Source organism: Heterocephalus glaber, unplaced genomic scaffold (genome assembly GCF_053883595.1).
Source record: "Heterocephalus glaber isolate CG9 unplaced genomic scaffold, H.glaber_assembly_v1.0 deba00001606, whole genome shotgun sequence".
Taxonomy (NCBI): domain Eukaryota; kingdom Metazoa; phylum Chordata; class Mammalia; order Rodentia; family Bathyergidae; genus Heterocephalus; species Heterocephalus glaber.
The window spans coordinates 4,269,410-4,278,888 of record NW_028258377.1 but is presented as its reverse complement, the minus strand read 5'-3'; the positions used below and the strand labels follow the sequence as shown (position 1 = coordinate 4,278,888).

Below are 9,479 nucleotides of genomic sequence, written 5' to 3'. Positions count from 1 at the left end.
AATCTCTTCCAATATCACATACTGCACATGAGAGGCTCATTCAGTCCAACTCTATGGTGCTAGCAGCTGTGAGACCTATCAGGGAGTAGGAAGGTAGAGAGAATGTGTTGTTTAGCAACGTTTCTTGAAGAGTGCTCCTGAGCACTATTTATACAACACAATTAGAGTACACAATTCTGACAGATGCCCAGGAAAGATGCATTTCAGCTCAAGATTGTCAATCTAAGAAATCAGATTCTACAGCAATGTACTAAACTACAGCAAATGCAAACAAAACCAGCGGGCCCAAGGAGAATTTTGCCTAAAGGCACAAATCACTCTTCTTTTATCCTCTGATTAGACAGATAATAACAGTGAATTATAACAAGGCTGTTTCAGAATCTGAGTCAGTAAACAGAGATTTTTACAGAATTATAACACATTATAAACAAACCATCCAGATGAAATAGCAAGTATATGCTTTTTTCCCATTTTATGCTTTAGCATTTTATCAGAGTAAAAGGTAAAATCTCTTAAATAAGAAGCATCTTGATCTACAAAATAAAAATGGCAATTACAGCTTACTGTAAAGGACAGTTAGCAAATACTCAGCTGATGAGTAGCTAGCAGCACACAGCAGAGCAGCTTTCTTGATGTTTTTCTCTTCCATCACAACTTTAGGCCTAGTCCCTTTGTCACCTAAATTACAAGCTTAAAAAAACATGAAACACAGGACGAGAACAAGAGCACTCTATATAAAGTCTATATTCATGACTTAGTGATTAGTCATTGGTAGTGGAGAGAGTGCTTGTGCTTTAGCTGTTAAGTCATTGTCTCTGGTTACCATTTTACTTTGCAAACTGTTTTGTTCTGGAATACTCCCTGGAGGAAATTTAACCTTTTCTGTTAGAACTATTGGTCAAACTTAATAACCACATTTGTAGAACATCTTGGGAATAGACAACTCAAAAACAAATACACCATGTTCATTTTATTGATTGATTTTTAAACTTTTATCTTCACATTTGATTCTTTTATTTGTACATGTGTTAAGTACATAATGATTATATTCATCATGAGAGATGTGTACAGGTTCAAAGCACATCTTAATTCTTTTTTTGTTCCCTTCCTCTCTCCTCCCTCCAAATCTTTACCTCCACATTTACAAAAGTTCTATTTCCATTTATTTCTTTCATTTTTTTCTTCAAATCTTTTTTCTTTCTTTCCCCTCCCCAACTCTTGTTCACCTTCCCAATTAAATAATTTATTCCTACTTCCTAATATCTCTCCTCCATTTCCCTCCCTGTTCATACTTTGTATTCCTCACACAAGTGAAGTAATGCAGTATTTAAACTGGTGTGTCTGATTTACTTCACTAAGATTATGGTCTTGAGATGGATCTATTTACCTAAAAATGCCTCAAGTTTAACATTCTTTATGGCAGAGTAGTACTCCACTGTACATAAATATCACATTTTCTTTATCTATTCATCTGTTGATGGCTGCTTCCAAGATTTAGCTATTATAAACTGTTCTGCTATAAATATTAGTATGCATTTATCACTGTAATATGATATCATTATCTTATTTGGGATGATATGTAGGAGGTGAATACCTTTGTCAAATGGTACGTTTAGTTTTAGTATTTTGTGTAATCTCTATACTGATTTTCATAATGATTGTGCCAATTTACACTCCCATCAACAATGGCTAAGGTTTCCTTTTCCCCCATAGCCTCACCAGCATTGGTTGATTTCTCAACGATTGGTTGATTTCTTGATGACAGGCATTCTTTCTGGAGTGAGATGGTATCTCAGTGTTGTTTTAATTTGTATTTCTACATGTGATGTATATTCTACAGTGATGTTCAGCACTTTTTCATGTATTTATTGGCCATTTGTGTTTTGTAGAAGCCTCGGATGACCTCAACGATAACATTGGATATTGTTGGGTAACATTGGATGACACTGGCATTGGAAATAGGATGGGTATTTTTCATAACGAAAAACATAATGGTAGTGTTCTCAAAGATGAGTACCTATTATTTTGCTATTTAGATCAAATTAGAGTCCCAATAAAAAGAATTCTAATTTGTAAAGTACTTTTGCAGATTGAAATAAGGTTTTTGTACCAGTTTCTTATAGGGCTTACAACTCAGGAACACACTAATATGACTGCCTAGTACCCTAACAATTTAAGCTTAGTTCATAACAATGATTTAATTGTTCTCAGATACTTCTGGGCCAGAATATTGATCACTGGAACAGAATTTTCTTGATTGTCAATCCAGTGTCATCTTTTTCTTTCAGGAAATATGCCCAAGCATGGCTTCATCCTCTGCTTGGTTATAGACAATAAGATATGAAAAATGAACAAAATGATCCTCAGGCATTTGACATAGACATGTAGCAGAAATTGAAAATACACCTCATCATTATAAGCAGCTAACATTTTGGAATTATGTGGCCCATCACTATACAGCCTATCAAAAAATTGATAAAAGAAAAGTTTTTTGAATATTTTTAATTAATTAAGCTTATTGGTCCAATACATTTTAGATATACACAATGATCACATTTATCATAGGGAATTTGTACCTGTATATGATATATCTCGATTCTTCTTTTCCCATTCCCCACTCCTCCCTTCAACCCCTCTTCCCCTCCTTTTTACAAAAGCTATGTATCCATTTTATCCTTCTTTTCTCATTTTTTTCTTTTCCTTTCCCCCTCCAGCCTCCCTAGTTCCCTTTCCCATTTGAACATTTTCTTCCTATTTCATAGTACTTATTCCCTTTTTTGGTGTCTTCCCAAAAGAATTAAAAGCATCATACCACAGTGATATATGTACACCCATGTTTATAGCAGCACAATTTGTAATAACTAAATCTTGGAAACAGCCCAATTATCCATTAATGGATAAATGAATAAAGATTTCTTTTCATACAATGGAATATTACTCAGTCATAAAGAAGGATAAACATGAGATATTTCTAGGTTAAATGGATGCATCTTGAGATCATACTCAAATAAATTGGACACATGTAAATATAGCTTTGTTTCTCTGGTGTGTAAATAAAAGACCAATATAAAGTGTAAATAAAGAGCAATATACCAAACACTAGTGCACAAAATTATATAAAACAAATACTAACGGACATGAAAAGTCATATATGCACTAACACAATGGTAGTGGGGGACCTCAACACCCCACTGCCACAAATAGATAAGTCCGACAAAAAATAAGTAATGAAATACCAGAGCTCAATCGAACTCTTGAACAAATGAATTTAACAAATGTTTACAGAGTCTTCCACCCCACAAAATCAGAATACACATTCTTCTCAGCTGCACATGGGTCATTCTCCAAAATAGACCACATACTTGCACATAGAATATGTTTAAGTAAGTGCAAAGGAATTGAAGTTATCCCCTGTATATTATCACACAATAGTGTGATGAAATTGGAGATCCATGGCAAAAGAAACTGGAAAAATTTCATAAACACATGGAAATTGAACAACACACTTCTGAATAACCAATGGGTCACAGAGGAAATTAAAGAAAAAATCAGACAGTTCCTTCAATTAAATGACAATGACAATACAACATATCGGAATCTATGGGACACAATGAAAGTAGTCTTATGAGGGAAATTCATAGCAGTGAATATGCATATTAGGAAAACAGAATGAGCCCAATTAAGGAAACCTGATGCTGAACCTCAAGCTTCTAAAAAAAGAAGAGCAGGACAACCCCAAAGCTCATACAAGGGAGGAAATTATAGATCAGAGGAGAAATCAATGCCATGGAGACTAAGAGAACGATACAAAAAAATTAATGAAGCCAAGAGTTGGTTCTTTGAAAGAATCAACAAAATTGACAAACCCTTAGCCAACCTTATCAGAAAAAGGAGAGAAAAGGCCCAAATCCATGCAATTAGGAATGAAAAGGCTGATATTACAACAGATCCAACAGAAATCCAGAGGATCATCAATACCTACTTCAGAACCTATATGCCAATAAAATGGACAACACATAAGAAATGGACAGATTCCTAGATACATATGAATTACCAAAGTTGAATGAAGAAGACCTAAAAATTCTAAACAACCTAATATCAACCAATGAAATTGAAAATGTAATTAAAAACTTATCAACTAAGAAAAGCCTGGGCCCTGATGGCTTCACTACTGAATTCTACAAGACATTTAGAGAGGAACTACTGCCATTACTGTTTAAACTCTTCAGTGAAATTGAAAGGGAAGCCATACTCCCAAATACAATCCTGGAAGCAAGCATCACCTTGATCCCCAAAGCAGAGAAAGACCCAACCAAAAAAGAGAATTATAGGCCAATCTCACTAATAAACATAGATGCAAAACTCTTTAATAAGATACTGGCAAATAGAATCCAGAAGATCATCAAGAAGATCACACACCCTGATCAAGTGGGATTCATCCCCGGAATGCAGGGATGGTTGAACATACACAAATCAAACAATGTAATACACTATATCAATAGAGCCAAGGACAAAAACCATATGATTATCTCCATAGACAGAGAAAAAGCATTGGACAAAATCCAACATGCATTTATAATAAAACCCTACAAAAAAATGGAATAGATGGTCTCTACCTCAAACTCATAGAAGCCATCTATGAAAAACCAACAGCCAATATCATACTAAATGTTCAAAAACTGAAATCCTTCACACTAAAATCAGGAACAAGACAAGGATGTCCACTATTATCACTCCTGTTCAATATAGTTTTGGAAACATTAGCCACAGCAATTAGATAAGAGAAAGAAATAAAAGGAATAAAGATAGGAAATGAAGAAGTCAAATTGTCACTATTTGCAGATGACGTGATACTCTATATAGAAGACCCCAAGAACTCTACCAAAAGTCTTCTAGACTTAATGACCAAATTCAGTCAAGTAGCTGGTTACAATGTCAACACACAAAAATCAATAGCTTTCCTCTACACCAATGACAGACTCACTGAGAAGGAAATAGGGCAAATAATTCCTTTCACAATAGCATCCAAAAACCTGAAATACCTAGGAATCAACCTAATGAAAGAAATCAGAGACCTCTTCTCTGAAAACTATAGCACTCTGAAAAGAGAGATTGAAGATGATATCAGAAAATGGACAGACATCCCCTGTTCCTGGGTAGGAAGGATTAATATAGTGAAAATGGTCATACTTCCAAAATTGCTATATAGATTCAATGCAATTCCAATTGAGATCCCAGCAGCATACTTCCCAGACCTTGAGAAAACAATCCAAAAATTCATTTGGAACAAGAAGAGACCCAGAATAGCAAAAGCAATTCTAGGTAACAGAAACATGGCAGGGGGTATCACCACCCCCAACCTGCATCTCTACTACAAAGCTACTGTGATAAAAACAGCATGGTACTGGCAAAGAAACAGACCTGAGGACCAGTGGAACAGATTACAAGATGCAGAAACAACGCCAGACACACTCAGCCATCTCATCTTCGATAAAGGAGCCAAACACCCTCACTGGAGGAAAGATAGCCTCTTTAATAAATGGTGCTGGAAAAATTGGGTTTCAACTTGCAAAAGATTAAAACTAGACCTATATCTTTCACCATGCACTAAACTAAAATTAAAATGAATTAAAGATCTCAATATTAAAATAGAAATGCTGAACCAGTTGAAACAGAGGTTAGGTAGAACTCTTTAAGACATTGGTGTAGGAAAAGATTTTATGAACAAACCCTCAGTTGCCCATGAACTAGCACAAACAATCAACAAGTGGGATCTGTTCTTATTAAAAAGCTTCTGCACAGCAAGAGAAACCACCAGCAGTGTGAAGAGACAGTCCGAATTGTGGGAAAAAATCTTCAACTGCTTTTCCTCAGACAAAGGTCTACTATCTCAAATCTATAAAGAACTTAAAACGATCAGACCTCTCAAATTTAAAGACTCAATCTGAAAATGGGCATCTGAAATGAACAGACATTTCTCAGGCAAAGAAGTAGAAATAGCAAATAAATACATGAAAAAATGTTCAACATCACTGGTCATTCAAGAGATGCAAATGAAAACAATGCTGAGATTCCACCTCACTCCAGGAAGAATGGCTGCTATCATGAAATCAACCAATTACAAATGCTACCAGGGCTGTGGGGAAAGAGGAACCCTGCTCCACTGCTGGTGGGAACGTAGACTGGTGCAACCACTGTGGAAATCAGTATGGAGATACCTCAAAGAACTAGAACTGGAAGTCCCATTTGACTCTGCTATTCCACTGCTGAGGATCTTCCCCAAAGAATTAAAAGAATCATACCACAATGATATATGTGCACCCATGTTCATAGCAGCACAGTTTGTGATAGCTAAAACTTGGAATCAGCCCAAATGCCCATCAACTGGAGACTGGATAAAGAAAATGTGGTTTTTTAAATAAAATGGCATACTACTCAGCCATAAAAAATGAGAAATTAGAGACATTTATAGCTAAATGGATGTACATTGAGGCAATGCTCTTAAGTAAAATAAATAGGACTCATATGTACAAATACCAAATAATTTCTCTGGTGAGGGAACCTGAAAGTGTAAATAAGTTCTAAAATGTATAATAGGTAATATGAAATAGGAAGAAAAGGAGCAAAGGGGAAGAAAGTGGGAGGGCTAGGGGAAAGGAAAGAAAAGAATGAATTTAATATGAGAAAATGCTAAAATAGGAAAAAAAATCTTTGTAAATAGGAAAGGATGGAGGGGGTGAAGGGAGGGATGGGTAAGGGTGAAAAATAAGAACCAAGAGAGATTATGTAAAGGTTCAAATTTCCAATGATGAATGTCATTATATTGTATACCTAAAATGTACCAATGATTAGAATGAATAATCAATAATGCAATATAGGAAGAAAAGGTCCAAAGGGGTAGGGGTAGTGGAAGGGGCAGAGGAAAGGAAAGAAGGGAAAGGAAAAATGATGAGAAATGGAAAAAATGGAAATAAAGTCTTTGTAAATACAGAAGGGTGGAGGGGATGAAGGGAGGGCTAGGAATGGGGAAAAAATAAGAACCAAGATGCATCATGTAAAGGTACAATTCCCAGTGAGAAATGTAATTGTGTTGTACACCTAAAATGTACCAATAAAAGAATTTAAGTAGAAAAAAAGTAAATAAAGAGCAATATATATATATAATATTTTTAAATTTAAAAAACAGTTTTCTGGAGCCATGCCCACCTCATAAGTGTAAGGTCCTGAGTTCAATCTCAGAAAAAAAAATTTCATTTATATGTGACAGCACTGTAACCCAAAATTGGTAAATTAAAATAACTGAGATGTATTATGTACATATACCAACTACCCACAAGGAATATAATTCATTATGTAATGTAAACATGTACTAATATAAAATATGTACTAATATAAAAATGAAAATAAAGAATTTCAGTGTTGGAGGAACTTCAGAATTATTTAGCCTGCCTAGTATCCTAACAATTTAAGCTTAGTTCATAACAATGGCTTAATTGTTCATGAGAAAATTGTTGCAGTGTTCCTTAATTCCTATTGTAAATATATTTCTGCCAACAGTTCAGATGTTATCTCTCCATATCTATATTTTATATATATCAAATATACCTTAAGGCCTACTTGATATATATAAAATATATTTATATTATATATAAAATATTTATGTTAAAACATTATAATGTATAATATAAAATATTTTACATGTAAACGTGGAATTAAATTAAGAGTACTTGGCATTCAGTTGGATGTCAACAGTGAAATGGACATAGGCATGAAACTTGACTTGAGTTTGGATGAAATCACTGTACTGATGACAGTGTTTCTCAGTGGGGTAGGAAATATTGTCAGGGAGCTGAAGACTTCACTCTTGGACATGGTGACTGTTAAATCACCTTTGAAATGTTATAGAAGTCAAGATATTAATTAAAAAGAAAAATGTGGAGCTCAAAAGTTATGTCTGTATCTGCATATATGATTGTGAATTGCCTGTATATGAGGTAATTTAAGTCTGCATAGATGACATGTCAGAAGAAGAAAGAATGGCCTGAGAAAAGAATTTTAATGTACATTATAGAAGCCAAATACAAAGTACAAACTATATTAGTGATAAAAAAGGGATGTACAAATAAAAGCAGTGAGGAATTGTACAAGAGGCCCCAAAAGTGGGAATTTTAAAAAGTTAAAATCATTTGATGCTGCTGAAAATTCAAGTAAAATGAAGGCTGTTACACTTACTAAAAGTAACATTGCTGCGGAGTTTACTGAGATCTATTTCAGTGAAACATGGAACTAGAATACCATTTTTCAAAGGGCATACAGGGGTACTTCATGATTTGTGAGCAGGCTTTTTTTCCTGCTTTGTTTCTATGCAATATGTTGATTTTTGCTTTTGTTGACATTTTCTAAAACAAAAATGATGCAGAAAATACCTTTAATAAAATGTGGCCAGAGCTTAAAGTCTTCAGTGCATTGTAAAAAAATAGTTTATAGATGAAATAGTTTCATGTACTTTAATTCATAATAACTTTCAGGGGAGGAACCTCCCTCCATGAGTGCTATTCTGAATTGGCAAATGAAGAACCTACTCTATAGCTGAAAAGTCCTCATTTAGATATCAACCTGTCTCAAGATTCTTCTTATAAATAGGAATTCTGAAAATAACAGTTTAGATTATCTATGTACATGCTCATTATCATTCAAAACGTTTACCTGATGACATAAGATTAAAATGCACATTTTGTTTGCTAATTAAAATTATTATCTAAACAGATGGTGTAACTCTAAAACTGCAGCAAGTCAAATGTCCTAGGCTTCTAGCAGGAGCAAGGCAAAGCCCCTCATCCACAGATGTCCCACCTAGAGGCCCATTTATGATGTGAATGGAGATCAGGATGAACTGCAGCTGTTTGAACAAATATTTCCCTAGAAACTCAGGGAGGAGAACTGTTTATTCCCAGCTTTCTTTAAAAAAATATGGAATGCTTCACAAATTTGCATGTCATCCTTGCACAGGGGCCATGCTAATCTCTGTATCTTTCCAATTTTAGTATATGTGCTGCCGAAGTGAGCACTATTTCCAGCTTTCTAAATGAAGCATCTGTAATTACATTCAGCATAGATGCTTGTTCATTTAACATGTAAAATAAATATTAAAACTGAATTAAATGAGTAATCAGGTTTGAAGCTACTTCTTTCTTTTTAACTTTACAAAAATACTATGTATAAAGTAATTTCATAAAATAATTAGTATGTATGATACTATATTTGAGGAAGACAATGAATAAATTAAAGAAAAAATAATAAATCTGGTCATTGATTAGTATATAATTTAAGGATACCTTTGATATTCAAAATAAGCAAAATTTTCATCAAAAAAAATTCAGCTAAAAGAACAAACAAAACAACATGAGTGATAAAAAGGAAAACAAAAAGGCAATGGAAAATAAATATTTTTTAAAGTATAGAGCAAGAAAAATACAAAG

General features: G+C 34.1%; 1 non-coding gene across 1 annotated transcript; it reads right to left on the bottom strand.

The window, feature by feature from the left end:
- Positions 1 to 8,964: 8,964 nt before the first annotated feature.
- On the bottom strand, positions 8,965 to 9,068 carry LOC147822898 (U6 spliceosomal RNA). Its single transcript, XR_015444906.1, has one exon. It is a non-coding gene; the product is annotated as a U6 spliceosomal RNA (small nuclear RNA).
- Positions 9,069 to 9,479: the final 411 nt, after the last annotated feature.